Genomic DNA, 10,244 nt, shown 5'->3' with positions numbered 1-10,244 from the left:
CTCCATCTCTCTCTCTCTCTCTCTCTCTCTCTCTCTCTCTCAGTGTGTGTGTGGGGGGGTCTTTCTAGTTCGCATTCATATATACACCATCTATAGGTCTCTCTCGCACACTATGTATGATACTCTAGCTAGTCCAAGCTAGATATCTTGGGTGCACTCATCGTACGCACACAAATTCCTTGGCTCTTTGCCCGTAACTCTCTCACGCACAACTATGTCGTCTTGGAGCTCTTCCCCCCTCTCTCAAACTATCCATCCACCTGGGTCACACATACACATGCATATCTCACTCGCACTTGATAGGCCCATCTAAACGCTATCTCTCTCCCTCATTCTCTCTCCATCTCACACGCACACACACACAAAATCTCATGCCGAGCTAGCCAAGTATGATGGTCTCTCACTCAATTGTAGGCACACGCAGTCCCCCCTATATGTATATGACTAGCTAATCTTAATCTCCATCACAAACATCTGCATGGTCTATCTCAATTTCTCTTGGGGCATCTTTCTATCGCGCACGCACTCCCTCGATCTCCCACGCATATATAGTCCCCTCACGATCTCGAGGGGGTTTCTCTATCACAAACACACCCTCTATCCCTCCCCATGCGTCCATGCCATCCATGTGTCCCTCTCGACCTTTTTTCCTTGTTGGCCAGACCTCTATTGGACATGTGCTACAGGGGTGTCTCTCTCTGTTGCAAACAATCACACACTAGCTATCTTTGTGTATGTCCTCGCCTCGCTTTTCCATCTTGGATATGCATGCGTGATATGTTCGCATAAGAAACGAAAAAACACACTCTCTCTCTAATTTATCGTTTGTTGTCACTTTCTCTTTCATACACATACTCTTTTTGCACACTTACTCATTCTCCTTCACACGCACTTGATTTGTCTCGACTGAGTCACTCTCCTCCGTCCATAGCATATAGATTTATTGAAAAGTCAAATATCACAAAGTTTGACCATGTACGTGGAGAAAAACAATTACATCTAGTACGGCAAACATATACCATTAGATTCACCATGAGATGTAGTTTTGTATTATGTATCTTTGGTATTGTAGATATAAATAATATTTGCGTAAACCTGATCAAAGTTTCCAAAGTTTGACTTCTAAAAAATTTACATGCACTGCAATATCGAGCGGATGGAATATCTCTTTCCCCCTCTCAGCTATCTGACGCACCACTCAGCCTTATCGGGGCTCCTCAATCTATCTCAAAATTTATTGGCCAGTTTGGTTCGTGACCTGACCCTCATGCCTTGATGGCCGGTACTGCCTGGTGTGGACGTGAGATGTAAAATATTTCTTCCTGGCCAGGCTTGTGTGGTGCTGAAGCGTTTGGTTCATGCTTGGGCCAGGAAAAGCATCAACGTCCCATCAATCAATCCATGCATCAATTATTTAATGCTAATATCCATCCATGTTGCTGTTAGCCTCGTGGCCGCACGACCAGGCACCGCCAGGCGTTTGAAATCAGTCGCTTGGGACAGGCTACTTGTAGTGTCTGGAGTTCAGCCAGGCTAATTAAAGTGCATGGGAACCCAGCCCCAGGCGGGCTTTCTTTTTCACGGGGTAGCAACCAAACAAGCGTGCATGAAATCCAGACACAACCCCAGGCCACGCAAAAGATGCTCACGACGCAAGCCAAACTGGCCTTATATCTCCCTGGTTCACACATACACATGTCTCGCTCGCGCTATACATATAGACCCATCCAACACTCTCCGCCCTTGTTCTCTCTCCATGTGACATGCACCCCCCTAAGTACCATAATCCCTCACTCCATCATAGGCTCTGTTTGGATCCATGGGTTAGAGTTAGTTTGGGTTAGTTTGGAGTCAACTAACCCAAAAAGATCCAAACAGGAGGGTTAGTTTAGGTTAGATGCATCTAACCCATCCAAAAAACTAACCCATCCAAGAGGTGCTTATTTGGGTTAGTTCTTCTCGGGACCACTAATAAACACTTTTTTCTCTCGCTCTCCCCGCAGAAGATCCCTCCCCACTTCCTCGAAGCTTCTCGTCCTCTCCCTCCCTCCCTCTCGCACCGCTCGTGAAGGTGCCTTGCCGTATCCGCGCTCCATCTAACCCTGCCATCCAACACCTCTTTACTTAGAGTTAGTTCAGGGTTAGTTCAGGGTATGAATCTAACTCTAACCTCTAACTGAGTTAGAGTATCCAAACAAGGCCATAGGCGCAAGCACTCCCCCCTCCTAAGTATGATTATCTCTTACTAGCCATCAGGAACACACGTATTGTCTCCTTCCATCCATACGTCTATCTCGATATCTCTCGGGGCATCTTCTATCGCGCACACACCTTGTCACTCGATCTCCCACCCATGTAGTCCCATCACGATCTCCAGCGGATCTCTCTATGACAAACATACACTCTCTCCTCCCCATGTCTGCATTTTCTCCGTACGTCTCTCTCGACCTCTCTCCCTTGTTTGTCAGCCCCTCTTGGCCATGTGCTAGGGGTCTTCCTCTCTCGGTTCCAAACAACCACACACTATCTCCTCACCTTGCCTCCGTTGTCGAAGATGCATGTGTGATATGTTTGCATAAGACACACACGCTTTTTCTCTACTTTTATCGTGTGTTGTCCATGTCTCTTTCACACACGCACACACACTTTTTTCACACTCTCTCTCTCTCTCTCTAGGGACTCTGTCACGTCCATAAGCATATGGATGTTTTGAAAAGTCAAACCTCAGAAAAGTTTGACCAGGTATATGTGGAGAAAAACATTTACATCTGGAACGATCATTAGATTCACCACAACATGTACTTACTTCATACTATCATTTATCTTTGGTATTGTAGATATAAGTAATTTCTTTATAAACTTGGTCAAAGTTTCAAAAGTTTGACTTAAAAAAAATGTTGTAACTACATTATCGAACGGAGGGAGTAGATCTTTCTCTCTCTCTCTCTCTGCTATCTCTCACGGGCCTCCCCTCTCACTCGAACTCTCTATACCGATGGATTATACGCTCACAGTGTTAGCGTATAGCTCCGTATATTGTTTAGTTGACCGGTCAACCAATCCACATGCTGCGTTGTCAGCTCGTGTTCTGTATCTTGGTGTGCTGGCCCATGTGGCAGTGGGTGAAAATAAGTAAACTAGAGGCCCATCTGACACACGGTGAAGTAAACAAAGTTGAAACCAATTGGGGTAGCACCCCGCACGCTAGTAAATTGAGGGCGCATTGAGGAAAAACTTCTTGCGCGCGAAGGTTGTAAGCAGGCTAGATCTACAGCCATGATGATAGTGACTGCAGATGGTGAGGCTGACTATGGTATGCCGAACATGGCGCCTATACTCAGGTGTCATCTCCGGCGCAGGGTCTTGTCACTTCACTCTGAGGAGAAGCACATAATAATTTGACCAACGGGTAGTACAGTGCTAGTTCTAGTAGCACCACCGTTTGGATTTAGGAGTACTACCACGTCCATCTGGATTTTAGTATTTGACTAGCAATATCTAGTAGTAATGCATGTCACAAAAAATGTACTACTCCCTCTGTAAATAAATACATGGTGTTTTATTCCTATCAGCGAGAGAACTTAATGTTTTTTTGCTAACTACTAATAGGATTACATGCAATGAACTAAACACTGCATGTCATGTTTGGTAGTCTCAAGTCATTGAAAGCATGCACGGCCCACTTCTCTCATTGGTTGATATGTCACGAAATAAGAAACAAGGAGGGATTTAATGCACCATGCCTAAGTGTTTTGCGATTATTTGGTTTTCGTAATGTGACTTACACAACATTTTTGTTTACATGCACTAACATTTTATTAGTTAAATCAAAGGTCAAAACTTGGCACAAAATGCAAAGGGGACCAATAAACCAGTAAACATCAAACTTCTCTCATTTGGCCCCAACTAGAGGTCCGGTGAGATGACTATACTGCACCGGCACAGAGGGGGACGCAACTTCATTGACTTACGGCAACTGCCTTTAGGTGAATGACACGTGGGCCCAAGGGGTGGCTGGCCCACCTATCATACAACCAAAGGCAGGTGCAGTAGAGGGCCGAGGAGTAGTACAAAATCCTATGCACCTACGCACGATAACCAAGGGCAAGAGTGATCACTCGAATCACAAGATCAGTTGACCCATGGAGGCGATGAGCGCGAGCATCAGCCGGCTATGCCAGATGGTCTACGATGCCGGCCTGCGGCCCGGCAACGAGGAACGTCTCCAGGTAGTATTGCTTGAGGCCGCCAGGGCGAGGGGCCGCTTGGACGATAGTTTCGTCTCCTTGTTCGACGAGGTCCTCGTCGGTTAGCCCGACAAGTTAATCATCGTCAAGAAGCTCACGGGCGACTTTGACGTAAGCCTCCAGCCGACGCGCCGAGGCTCTGTGATGCCCGCCACCCTCAGCGGCCACTATGGTGACAACCTCTTCGACGCACTGGTGGCCCTGCGACTGCCCGCCGTCACGCCGGAGAATGTCCACCACGAGGTCGCGCTCCCCGCGCAGCACCTGGCACAGCAAGACACCATCGACATAATCACCCACGTCTACGCGCAAATCGTCCACAAGGACTACTACATGCAAGAGCAGGACGATAGGACACTGGCCTTCTTGGACCGCAGGGCAACCTTGGACGGTACTGTTCAGAAGCATGTTGAGCTCGCCGCCAACGCCGCTGCTCCTCACACGACGGTTGGTGACCCGGCGCACTAGGGCATGAGGATGTCGTTGATGGATCCGTATGTATTTTTATCTTTCCGTCAAATCCATGTAGTAGTATATGATACTACAGTAATTATCTTACCTTTCGCATCAACTTCATAATTTTCGTACGTACTCCATGCATGAACAGCGCCAGAACCAAACTTCTCGTTACTCTAGGCAAAAATCGTTATTTTCTATCTATCAATCGCGCCATGGAGCAGAACCAAATTTTACAAGTTACGAGTTTAAAAGGAAAAGCCTGTCGTGTTTGCGTCGCACCCCCACACGGTTGGTCTGGCACGCCGCTCAAGCGGGAATGCGTGCGGTGTTGCATTTTCACTTACAAGTGGGACCGCAGTTGAGCAAACCGACTATCGGCAAACCCCCACCCCGCCCACCGCGCGATGGCTGAGAAAACAGGAGGGAGAAGAGATGGCTGTAGCATGGACTCCAAGAAAATTGGTGACGGATGGGACTCGTGTTGGTGGCGTGTGCCATACTACTAGACGTGAATGCTAGTTATGGCCCATGCCAGCCCACTATATCGAGCCTATATCAAGGTACATAGAACAAATTTCCTGCAGTCCGTGCTCAGCCCTCCTCTATCTCTCTTCTCAGCTAGCTAGCGGATGCATGGAGCCCATCGTCTGTTTGCTCACATGCGGCCCCACATGTCAGTGAAAACGCAAGAGGACCCACTGAACCTGCACATCTTTCACCTCGACATGTTGGTGACGAAAAAAAATCCAAGAAAGATCTTCGGTGGCCGCTTTTGGATTTACTCAAGAGTAGTAAGATTCTATTTACAGTTTAACCCAAGATGCACATCTCGTGGCTTCAACTACCACTCTATTTTCTTTCATGACACGACCTGGATGCTGGATGTCCCACGTGTCGGCGAAAGGAGGAAGAACCCGACCAAATCTTCGGTTATACTCTCGGATTAGACTAGTTGTGCTAACTTAAAAATTTTATTGTGTACTCCCTCTGTTCCAAAATACTTGACTTCCATTTGTCCAAAAATGGATGTACCTATATACTAAAACATGTCTAGATACATATATATTTTGACAAATAGAAGACATGTATTGTGCAACGGAGGGAGTAGAATGGATGCAAGTTTTTGTATTGGGAAGAAGTGTACATCCATATATTGATAGAGCGCAATTTAGTAGATGTTCTATCACTTTTAGCTAGCACAGAGGCTATAGATGAGATTAGTGCACTTTGTTGATACTCCTACTTGGTATGCGTGTTGCTTCTTAGACGCAGAGAAAAACGGACCGGAGGGAGTACTAGAATAGAGGCTAGACATGATACTAGATGCGAGGAAGCAACGTCTACTTCTTTACACTCGAAGAAGAAAGAAGCACGCAAGATCGAGCCTCCGTAGATCAACAATGAATGCATCGAGAAGGCACTAATCCAACTTACAGGAGTAGTAAAATGTATTCTTGTGGTTCTTGTTTTCTTTGGTCTTGCTTTTCTAGTCAAAATTATCGTTGGAGTTCGTGCAAAATGGAGGTCCGTTTGGGGTCGTGCATTGCAGTTGGCCTTACAAGTGGGACCGCACTTAAGGAAACCGACTATCGGCAAACCCCCACCTCGCCTGCCGCGCGATGGCTGAGTTAGAGAAACGATGAGGTTGAAGAGATTTCTCTAGCACGAACTCCAAGAAATATGGTGTCAGATGGAAGTCGTGCTGGTGGCGTGTGCCGTACTCCTGGACGTGAATGCTTGTTCTGGCCCATGCCACCCTACTACTCCTACTACTTACTATATAGTAGTAGTACTACTAGTATCGAGGATTCGAGGTGCTGGTTATGTAGTAGAGTACAATATGGCTACAGTAAAAACACCCGCACAACGCGCGAAGCATGTGAAGCTAGTACTCCCTCCACTCCTTTTTGGTTTGCGCCTAAGAAAATTCAGTTTTTCCCTCAAAGCTCTGCGCCTTAGCTTATTTACCCTGCTCTTTCCACTGGTACCCCTCCCATCTGTTCCGCTTTGACTGCATGTGCAGCCGCAGTAACTCCCAACTCTCTCTCACATACCAATCGCCCCTTCCCAAGGCGTGCGCATGCAGATAGCAGTACAAAAAAAATACACTTCCGTGATGATACGTGTTTGTCATAGTAGGTCGTGTTTTTTGTCATGCATGTACATCCATGAAAAATTTATGGCAGAATCAAGATAGTCATACCTGTGCTGTCGTAGAAGTGTTCGATGACATTACCAAAATTATCATCACGGAAGTGTCCACTTCCATGACGATAAATCGCGCGTCACAGAACTGATTTCGTCAAGGGTGACCGACACGTGGCATCCACCGTAATGGAACGCCCTTAAGCTATCGGGTCGGGTTTTGGATCCGATAACCCGTTAACAGCCCCGACCAATGGGGTTTCCACGTGTAAAATCATCATTAGCTGGAGGAAATACGTGTAGGCTCACTGTTGGGACAGATGTCATCCACTCATTGGACAGAAGGCGCCTATGATACGTCGACACGTGGCACGGCCCGATAGAGGCCCATTCCTGTGAAAAGGCCGGCATGTTTGACTTGGTCAAAAGGTGGCGGGCCGGCCCATGGAAAGCATGTTAACGACCTATTCGCATATAGCCCATTTACAGCCCGCTAACTCAAGGCCCATTACGCCCTATCCGAATTAGGCCCAGTAGCGTCATCTGGGCCATCCAATATGATTCCAGCCCGTTTTCACTTCTGGCCCATGTATGGCCCATGACGTCTTTCGGCCCATATGAGGCCCTATGTAACTCTTGGCATATTAACGGCCCGTGGTGAAACTGGCCCGCAATGAACAGTGTATCACTTTACACCCACTAACGCCCCGTGGTGAAACTGGCCCGTAATGAACAGTATATCACTTTATACCCATTAAGGGCCTGTTATTCAGTTGGGCCGTTTCCAGCAAATGTTATGTTTCGGCCTTCTCAGAGCCCATTTATTCTTGGGCTCATTTCCAGCATTCGTTTACTTACGGCCCGTTACTGTCATTGTCTGCTTGTGGGCCAAATTCAGCCCGTGGTTACATCGGCCCGTTTGTGGTGCATTAATAGTTGGGCCGTTTTCATAGCGTCATCAAATACGGCCTATTAACGATGGCCCGTTATGGTCATACGGCCCGTATAAGGCCGATTGATGATACGGCCTGTAGAAGGCCCACTGTTTCTACGGCCTATGGAATGCCCATTGTTTCTACGGCTCGTAGAAGGCCCATTGTTTCTACGGCCCGTAGAAGGCCTACTGTTTCTACAGCCCGTAGAAGGCCCACTGCTTCTACGGCCCGTAGGAGGCCCAGTGTCACTACAGTAAATATTAGCCCATGGTTATTGTGGCCTAGTTTTAAAAAGAACTACACTGACTACAAGCAAACAAATAAACAAGACAACAAGGAAATAAATAAGCAAGCAACTTATGCTAGGCTATCACGGCTGTTACACATATTACATCCACTGGGCATCAAAGTTCGCCACCAGTGCAAATATAGGGAAAAAAGCAGCATATCATATACACTGGTTGTCAAAGTTGGCGACCAGCGTGTAGCGACCAGACCTCAAACAGTCTGATCTCTGTGCTCAGGTGTCATCCCTGGATCAGTAATGCTGACACCACACAATACTTGAAGGATTTATAACAGAGTAGCAATCACACACTTACTACATCGAATGTCTCAAGAGAGAACACTTTAAAATAAATATGGCTTAAGGCCATCTAATAACGATAACAGCGGAAGGCTTGGAAGATAAGTGAGTCCATCAACTCCAACGGCATCACTGAGTATAGAACCACGACCTAAAGGCACCTTACTCGTCGTCTGAAAAGTCTGCAACATGAAATGTTGTAGCCCGAAAACGGGTCAGCACATGGAATGTGCTGGCAATGTAACACATAGAGAAATATGATGGAATAAGCTATACTACATGCATATTTGGCTGGTGGAAAGCTCTATGGTTACAGTTTTGCGTAAAGCCAATTTTTCCCTACTGCAAAGGAATAAATTTATTTAACTATCATGGTGGTTGTTAAACATTGAGAATGGTTGACAGCATTCTCAATCCCAATTAAAAGTACTCATTAACAGCCCATCAATATTGATTACAAGTAACATGATGAGATTCACATGATATCCAAGTACTAGATACTCAAGATGTCCATAACTGGGGACACGACTAACCATGATTAGTTTGTTACACTCTGCAGAGGTTTGCGCACTTTTCCCCACATGACTCGATCTCCTCCGTTTGATTTCTCGCACTTCATGGTGTTAGAGAAACGGATGACCAAGACATAGTCTTTCAGAAGCGCTTGCACCTTACGTAACGGGTAGACCGTACCAACCTACAACCCCTACATCAGCTAGTCTACCACTGTAAGAGTTCGCACGACTTAGTCAACTATGCTAGAGCCCATAGAAGCATGTGTCTGCATACGGAAGTTTCTAGCATGAAAAATCTTATGATCCCTTTGAGCCTGGGTGGCGGTCCGAAGAAATACACGCAAGTCCTGATGGAAACCAGGTAACTCAATCCACCCAGATGTGTGTTTAAGTTGCCACCTTAAATAAACCATTAATCAACAATCTCACATCTGTCATGGATACACTCACCCAATCCACGTCTACTAGCATAGCATGGCATAATAAGCGAACGTATAAGTAACTCCCAAAGGTTTGAAAAGAAAACAGGTAATAGGTACTACCTCAACTACTTCCCAAAACCCACAAATTAATTAGATCCTAATCATGCAATGTTTGAGGATTGATCTAATGCATAAAAACTGGGTATGAGAAAAGAATGACCAAAGTGTTACTTGCCTTGCTGATGATCCGCGAAACCTAGAGACTCAAAATAACAGGCGGCGCACTCCAGGTATTCTATCACAGACAAAAAAACAAGCATACAATAAGTACTCATCTAATGCACAGATAAAACTCAAGTAAGAGATCTAACCAGAAAGTTCAACTTAAGAACTCCCGTTTGCAAAAAGAAACAAATCGAACGCAGATACGAAAATCAAATGGCGAAGAAAACAACTTCGTTTTACTAACCTGGATCTAATTCAATTTTACAGTAGCAAAAACTTGTTCAAGTTGCTTATTCGGAAAGAGGGTTTCGAGACGAAACTCCAGGCGCTTGAATCACCTGATTCCGATAAACGAGCGAAAAGTTATACCAGAACGAAAATCGGATCAGAAATCGCGATCAGAAAATCGCGGATTAAATCCGAGAAAAAGAAAAACGACCAACAACTTAACGAACAAACGTTCATTAACTGGATCTAAACGACGAACACGTTCGTTAAAACGAACGAACGAGCGAACGCTCGCTATTTAACCGAACCGAAAAAAATAAACCGATCTAATAAAAAAAGGAAACTAAAAAAAAACCGGCGAAAAACCGAACGGTTTTTCGAGAAAACTGGCGGCGCGGAAATCGAGGCACCTTGGGCGGCGGGTCGGTGAGGCGACGGGCGGCGGCTCCGGCGAGGTCGGCGGCTCCGGGAGCGGCGGCGGG

Source organism: Triticum dicoccoides, chromosome 2B (genome assembly GCF_002162155.2).
Source record: "Triticum dicoccoides isolate Atlit2015 ecotype Zavitan chromosome 2B, WEW_v2.0, whole genome shotgun sequence".
Taxonomy (NCBI): Eukaryota; Viridiplantae; Streptophyta; class Magnoliopsida; order Poales; family Poaceae; genus Triticum; species Triticum dicoccoides.
The sequence above is the reverse complement of the archived record's forward strand: the minus strand, read 5'-3'. Positions refer to the sequence as shown.